Source organism: Microtus ochrogaster, chromosome 2 (assembly GCF_000317375.1).
Source record: "Microtus ochrogaster isolate Prairie Vole_2 chromosome 2, MicOch1.0, whole genome shotgun sequence".
Taxonomy (NCBI): Eukaryota; Metazoa; Chordata; class Mammalia; order Rodentia; family Cricetidae; genus Microtus; species Microtus ochrogaster.
The window spans coordinates 55,065,348-55,073,959 of record NC_022010.1 but is presented as its reverse complement, the minus strand read 5'-3'; the positions used below and the strand labels follow the sequence as shown (position 1 = coordinate 55,073,959).

General features: G+C 41.6%; 1 protein-coding gene across 1 annotated transcript in view; it reads right to left on the bottom strand.

Moving 5' to 3' along the window:
* Positions 1 to 7,224, bottom strand: part of Spice1 (spindle and centriole associated protein 1) — a 44,960-nt gene extending 37,736 nt beyond the window's left edge. Inside the window, exon 1 of the mRNA XM_013351774.2 lies at positions 7,173 to 7,224. The gene's annotated coding sequence lies outside the window, so the exon portion shown is untranslated. The remainder of the gene's footprint in view (positions 1 to 7,172) is intronic.
* Positions 7,225 to 8,612: the final 1,388 nt, after the last annotated feature.

Below are 8,612 nucleotides of genomic sequence, written 5' to 3'. Positions count from 1 at the left end.
TCTGCCCCCGAGAGGAGAGCTGTCGAGTTTCTGAGCTCACTTCCTCTTCCTCCCAGTGTTCTGCTCTGTTTGCTCCACCCACCTATGTTCTAACCTATCAGGGCAAGCAGCTTCTTTATTTAATTAACCAGTGACCTTCCTCAATCAGGCACACATGTGGAAAGCACAGTTGTAAGCCTGCTAACGCTCATCCCTACCAGGCACACACATGCTCACTTCGCAGGAGTATATCCTTAGAGAGTCTGATTCCACCCTAACAAATCTTCACACAGCACCGAATGGTGGCGATTTCATAAATCACCAGCATTAGCCTGACAATCAAAATTGCCATGTGGGACTAAACATCATGAAAAGTTAAGGAAAGACTCACAGTCCACAGTCCTTGAAAACAAAGGTTTTTATAATCAATACATATAACCGCGAAAACAAAACAAAAACAAGCATGACTTCTATTTTACAACCTCTTTACCACTGTGGCAACGCAATATAAAAATATCTTACATCCTAAGAGACTGAAACTTTTACTGGACTTCATAGACAAAGTGAAAGTCACCTAAAAGATTGCTATCTTAGGATGCGCTTACCCTGTCTGTTTAATCTGTCTTTAAGAGAACAATGGAATGTCAACCTTAATTGTCTTGGATTTCCCATGTAACCACCTTTTGCAGCCTAAGCTAATGGGAGAGCTATGATTGCAAATTATGTACTCTTCATGCCCCTGACCCAGAACAATGAATGTGTACCCTCTGCTGAAAGCAACAAATACTGAGGTTGAAAGCAACCTTCTAAAATGAGCATCTATTTACAGAAATGGTTGATAAACAATGGTGTTTGCAGTGTTTCTTACCTGGGTCAATTCCGATCACTGGGAGCCAGTGATGTAAACCCTTGTAAAAATCTATGTTAAAGATTCCTATAAAGTACCCCATTCTTTCCCCATGTGATACTTTCTGTACTGTTCAGTAAATACAGAACAAAGCCTTCTGTTAAAGATAGACACACAGACAGACATACAGACAGATGCAAGTGAGCACACAAGACACACACACGAACACAATCACACACACACATATACACCAAAAACACAAACACAGGGACAAACTTACAAGACAGCCTCCAGGCAGGCACAAATCCACTCATTTAACAGACAGAGGACAGAAGATACAGAGAGGATGAGTAGAGAATTCAAATTTGGACTTTGTTCTCGGTTAAATGATCCCAAGGGGAAAGAAATGCTTTTCTCTCCTTAATGTGACCATGGTGACTCAATCAATCAGTAATGTATATAATCCTAACCTACCAAAATAACTACATAACTTTCTGGCTGGTCCTCATATTTTCAACTAGCCTACAGTGTTTATTATCACCTCTTCCCCCCCGCCCTTGCTATAATGGAGACGAGACAGACATGAGCCTAGCACATGCTAGGCAAGTGTTCTGCCCTTAAACTCCATAGCCTTCCCCTTTCATTAAGTACTTTTAATAAAATAATCTGCTATACAAAAGACACCTAAACTCCAGTGCTTCTCCACAATAACCTCGCTAGCTCTCTTATTACATTTACTCTTTAAACACGTGTCTAATTTCAGAGCTTACAATCCAGCAAAGGAGGTAAGTCACAAACAGTTAGAAAACAGAAAGTTATTTTGTCTTTTTTCTGTGGTACTGAGCTCAGATTGATGCCAGGTGTAACATATGCCAGACAAGTTCCCTTACACTGAGCTCTATGCCCAGTTCAGCAATTAGGACTTGTTTTCCCATGAGTAGGCCCTTTTTATTTTCCTATTTTTATTTCAAGTTTTTTTTTTTTTTTTTTTTGAGACAGGGTTTCGCTGTGGTTTTGGAGACTGTCCTGGAACTAGCTCTTGTAGACCAGGCTGGCCTCGAACTCACAGAGATCCTCCTGCCTCTGCCTCCCGAGTGCTGGGATTAAAGGTGTGCGCCACCATCGCCTGGCTTTATTTCAAGTTTTATTAACACACACACATATATAAAATGATTTGTGTAACATTTTCATTCATGTATATAATGTATTTGATTCTATCACTTCCCAACTGCCCTCTCTTCGCCCCCTCTAACTGGTCCCATCCCTCTTTACAAATAACCTCCCTTCTACTTTCACGTCTTTTTCTTTAAATCTAGAAAGAAAACATATAATATTTACCTCTTTGGATCTATATTTAACATAATTTCTAGTTCTATTTTCATGCACATATAATTTGATTACATTCGTTTGTGGCTGAATAACACTCCCTTGCATATATCTTTATCCAATTATCTGTTGATGGGCATCTAGGTAGAGCCTATAACTTGACTACTGAGAACAGTGTCACGAAAAACATGGATGCACAGGTATGCTGTGGTATCCTTACTTTTGGTATGTACCCAGGAGAGGTACAGCTGGATCACAAGATTGAAGAACTTCCATAGTGGTTGCACTAATTACATTCCCAACAACCACATATATGGGCTATTCTCCAGCTCCCAGTGTCCTATTATTTGTTGTTGTTTTCTTGATAACACAGACATTCTGGTGAGACAGAATCTCAATGTAACTTTGATTTGCATTTCACTGATGACTGAAGATACTGAACATTTTTTTTTAAAGAACTCTGTGTGTGTATGTGTGTGTGAGAGAGACAGAGACAGAGAGAGGGAGGGGGGGAAAGAGAGAGAGAATGCTAGACATGCGTGGGTACACACAGACACCAGAAGAGGGTGTCAGACTTGCTAAAGCTGGAGTTATGAGTGATCATGAACAACCCCACATGGGTGCTAGGAACCAAACGCAGTCCTCTAGAAGAACAGTACACAGGTCTTAATGACTGAACCATCTCTCTAGCTCCTGAACATTATTCTCATGTGTTTCTGGTCATGGGTACTTATTTTGAAAACTGTCTGTTCAGTTCATTTGACCAACAATTAGACAATGTCTTCTTTTGGTGTTTAGATTTTTAAAGTTTTATATTTCTAGGTATCAATCCCTTGTTAAATAACTGAAATACACTAGGGAAACAGACTCTACCCATACTGTAAGCTGTTTCTTCACTCTGAGTCCCAACTGTGCAGCTTTTTAACAGGGCGTAGCACCATTTTTCAATTCTTTTACTGCAGTATTATTGCCCTCTGGGGGAGAGGAAGGAGCACACACCACAGTACACATATGAGGGCCCGAGAACAACCTGCGGGAGTTGGCTTCCTCCTTCCACCGCATGGGCCTCAGGGATAAACTCGGGTGTTAGGTTTGGCTCTAACCCACTGAACCCCTCATCAGCCCACATTGATCAACAGCCTTATACAGAAAGACTTTGCCTGTGCCTGTATACTGTGTTTCCCTGGTTTCCTTGAGGAGGTTCGTGTCTTTCATTAAGGTCTCTGATCAATTTTGAATTAAAGTTTTACAAACTGAAAAAAAGGGATATGGTTTCAGCTTGTACTTATGAGCACAATCTTCTCAGTGCCATCTGTCACCAACAATTAAGTTTTATGATGGTGATGGCAATAATAGCGGCAGTGGAGGTAATGAAAGCATCAGTGAAGACAGTCTGAGTACTCGCTATAGGCTAGCTACTAGTCTAAGCTCTTTCACATCTTAGTTTCCTTAATACAAGGGGCTCAGCCGGGCAGTCAGTAGTGGCACATATCTTTAATCCCAGCACTCAGGAGGCAGAGGCAGGTGGATCTCTGTGAGTTCAAGACCAGTTTGGTCTACAGTTAGTTCCAGGACAACCAGAGATACACAAAGGAAACCCCATCTCAAAATAACAACAAAACAAACAAAAAACCAAGAACTTCATAGAGTAATTAATATTTTGATTCATTTTAAAGATGAGAAAACTAAGGGGCCAAGAGTTAACCAACTGTGATGTTCATTTGTAGTAGACATAACCAACACTTAACAAGACATGGAACAGGCAAGTCTAAATGAACCACTACAATTACAGTTATTTTCCATAAAAGGAGTCAAAATCATTTAATTCAATAATTATCGTTTTCAATACTTCTGTGAAAAAATCAGGTTCCTACCTCATATAGGGTATAAAAATTAGCTTAAAACTAGTCACATATTAAAATGTTAGAGCTAAACCTACAGAACTCTTAGAAGAAAACCTGAGTATAAATAGCCGTGAACCTCACAGGTCAAGCGATAATTTCTAGAGTAAAACCAGATGTGGGGAGGATGAGTGGTTTACCAAAATGTTTAAAGACTACTCAAAGGAACAATCAAGAAAATGAAAAGATAACTAATGAGTGGCAAAGGTATTTGCGAATCATTTACCTTGTATCTAGACTATACAAAGAAACTTCATACCGGGACTATTCAAACAACCCAAGTTAAAGCAAGCATAGGTCTTGAATAGACATCCTCAACTAAGATACTACATGGTCAATAAGCACATTAGAAGTTCATCAAGATAGGGGCCGGTGGGATGACTCAACGGTTAAGAACCTTTGCTGCTTTTTCAGAGAACCGCAGTCCGATTCCCACCACCTACATGATGGCTCACAACCACTTGAAATTCCAGTTCCAGGCATCTAACACCATCTTCTGACCTCTAAAGGCACCAGGCGGCATGTGGTGCACATACAGACATGCAGGCTAAACATTCACATGCAAAGTAAAAGAACCTTTTTCATAAAATGATCAACATAATTAAATATAAGTCAAAAAATCACCCTAGGGTGATTTAAAAAAAAAAAAAAAGGACCAGACCAGTAGTAACTATGGAGAAAGTGGAATCTTCATGTATTTGTTGACTGGAACATAAATTTATACAGGCATTTTGGAAGACCAGTGGGAAATTATTCAGAAATTTAAACCACATGACTTAGTAATTCTCCCACATAAATACTCAAGGGAATTAAAAACATTAGTTCACAGAAAAATTTGAAAATGAATGTCCATAACAATATATTTAATAGACAAAAGCGGAAATATTTCAAAATGCCATTAACCCATCAGTGTATAAATGTGTGTGATATAGCTATACAATGGCATATTGTTTAGCAATAAGGAATAAAGTATTGATGTATGCTACAATGTGGATGAAGTTTGAATATATTAACTATGAGAAAACTAAGCACAAAAGCCACATATCACATGATACCATTTCATCTAAGTATAGACTAGGCACACACACAGAAATATCAAATATACTGGTGGTTGCCTGGAAGAAGACAGGCGTATAGTTTGTTTTTCTCCTGGGGTGGGAGGAGAGATGAAAATGTTCCGGGATTCGCTGATGATGGCTGTACAACTGTGAATGTACTTACATAAAGGATGGGTTTTATGACACATGAATTATATCTCAAAGCTGTTGTTTTCTAAAGGAGGAAGAGGTAGGCAATCCCCAAACAGGCTAATTATATTACCAAATCAGCACATCCTAGATTCAAGGGAAAGACCCTACTTCAATATATAAGGCAGAGGAAAAGTGACAAAGACACCCGACTGATATCAAACTTACACACACACACACACACACACACACACACGCACGCACACATATGTGTATGTACACATACATACACATTTGCAAAAAGAAAAAGTTCAATGTAAAAAAGTGGTCTATAGAACTGCATGTGCAGCATTAATGAAGAGCCACACCACTAACCCCACAGCTCCAGGAGGCACATACTGGCTTAAAGACAACATGGTACCGTGGCCTGGGAAACAGACTGTCTAGATTCGCGTGAGCTTTATCACTGACTCTAAAATGAAACGGATTAAATATGTGAGCAGTTTGGAAACCCCGCCTGACACATACCGAGTCTCATTTAAGTGTTGATGACATCAGTGACAGTTTTTAATTCTCTCAAATGACTTGAATAACACTTAGAGAGTGTAATGACATTGCTCAAAAGTGACACAAATAACAACCAAGAGAGCAGAAAACTGTCACAGAGCGTGTGACTCACTGACTATAAAGAACATGATAGGAAACCACTAAAAAGGGATTAGCTCTGCTTCGCTCAAAACATGCAATTCTTTAAAAGGGAGGAAATTTTTATTTCAAATTATATTTAAAACATTACAATTATTCATAAGCTAATCCTATCTACTCTGCTCCATCTCAACTAGGAACAATTTTGTTATTAAATTCCTTAAGGTTTCTTTTTCCCTCATTCATCCATTGCACTCATCAAATAACTTAAGAGTACTTGCTAAGAGCCGGGCATCAAATAAAACAAGAGAAACAATCTATACCCTCACAGATGTGAGATTCGCAAAGGACCATAACTAAACCACTGGTTAAAAATAGAAAAAGCAAGTATAGATAGTCGATTCTTTATGTCAACGAAGTACCTAGTACACGTGACGAAAAGCTACCTCCTCTCCGCCACAAAGTCGCGGCAGAAGATTAGCATGAATAAACAAAAAGAGCGAAAGGAAAATGTTCTGTGCAAGGGGGAAAGACCATTTTCAGAACTGTGTTCATTCTCAACAGCAACGTCTTGAAAGGGAGGCAAGCTCGAGAAAAGTCAAGAAGGCTGAGGGCCACAGCAATGTGAGCGCTATACTAAAGACCCTTCCAGGCTTTGGGGGAGCGAAGGGGGGCGGGTAGAATTCTATCAGATTCACCTTTAGTATGAAAAACTGGAGGGTAACCAGAACACTGTCCCTGCCATCAATTTTACCCAGCTATGGAGATACAGATCTCATTTTCCTTCCTCCTGAGATTTTATTGGAGCCCACTGTGGCGAAGACTCCAAACTCAAGGGCCCTCCCACACGAAGGCCAAGCGCCCTTTGGAGCAACTTCAGACTTTTTTTTTTTTTTTTTTTTTTTTTTTTGGTTTTTCGAAACTTCAGACTTTTGACTCCCAATCCCAAGCCTGACCCAAACCTCCAGCGGCCCTTTCTTCGAAACCCAGTCCTAACCGCTCCACTGAAAGGACACGCCCTGTCCCAACACCCCGAGTACTCCGCCACTCCCTGGCAGGAAAACAAACACCTGGAAGACCGGACAGCCTCGGGGTTTTGCCGCCTGCGGGGCGCCCTGCGCACGGATGGACGCCCCGCAGAGGGAGCACCGGGCCCTCCCCGGAAACGCGCTCCGGCTCCGCGAGGAGAGCAGCCGTGCGGCACTGTGTGCTCGGAAGAAGGAGGCGCCGGCCGCTTCCCCTCGCCTTACGCGCGGACATCAGGCCTGCCCCCATCACCCAACCTGCCTTGCAGCTGGCCGACTGCTGCCTCCACCCCGACTAAAACTTCAGCCTCCTGAACCGCAGAGCCCGCCACAGGGTAACGGGGAAAGTGGCTTCCGGGATGTTGCCAGGGTTACCAGAGCCCCGCCCCCACGCCGTTGCGTATATCCGGCGAGCCCCTCGGAGGCGTCCCAGAGCCGGTACCGGTAGACGGCTGGCACGGTGTTTTAGCTTGTCCTGCTTCCGTCCGCTCGGGGCTCTGCGGGGCTACATACCGCACTTACTTGTTTTCACTTTTGTTCGTTTACTTAAAAATATTTCTTACCATCTACCTGTGTGCCAGACCCGCTGGGTTCACTAGGAACTAAGAACAGGCCCGGCACTCAGGAAGTTTATAGTACTGTAGCAGAAAGCTATTGACGGCAGAAACGGTTACGGTGAAAACAGTGGCAAATGCTAAGAAAGAGCCGCATAAACTAGATAATGCCCTTACAGGAATAGTTTAATTTCTCAGGAAAGCTGAAATTCAAGGAGGAGTAGACCATCAAAGGAGAAAGAGCATCTCTACTGAGGAAATTGCCTCCGCGAGGATGTATGTCAAATTGCAACGGATGAGTAGAAGTTGAGAGAACTTGGTGGTTGCGTTTGGCAGACGGGAGCCAGGATGTGTATAACTTCGCTGATTGTGTTAAGGACTTTACAATGAATTTATTCTTGGTAACTTCCTTTGTAGCCCCTGACTTTTCATTGTTAAGAAAGAGCTACACATGGATCAATAGATGTATATATTCAGTCATCTAGGTGCAAGGAACCGCCCTCTGAGACTCCAATCTCTGTTTTGATGTGGATGTGTTAGTCAACATAACCATCCCTTCCTCTCCAAATTGCTGCAGTCACCTGGTAGGTTGCCAATACTGACGAATGCCGTGCTGACTTTAAATTCGCGCCCACTAATTTTAGGTAGGCCCCTACTGATTGAACATTTTGTTACAGGTCCCTGCTTCATTAATTCTCTCATTCCCCAGGTGACAGTGGTATACTTTCTTATTTATCTCCTTCTCTGACCTCATAGCAGCCTATGGTCTTTCTTCTTATTTCATTGATAATTTTAAGAAAACTTTTAGGCAGATTTCCGTGAGTTCAAGGCCAGCCTGATCTTACAAGAGCTAGTTCCAGGATAGCTAGGACTGTTACACAGAGAAACCCTGTCTCAAAAAAACAAAAAGAGAAAGGGAGAAAGAGAGGAAAGAAGAAGGAAAAGGGGGAGAAGGAGGAAAAGAAAACTTCTGTGAGCTTCCATCACTTCTTCAGTCCTCTGACCGACATTTTTATCCACAGACTTCATCTTTTCCTTCAGCTTCAGAAGCTCAATGAAACGTGAGCACACACACATAAAAGAAAACTACAAAGTGGATAATAAATTGATCAAAAGCAGCGATACAGAAAAAAATCTAAAAATTAGAC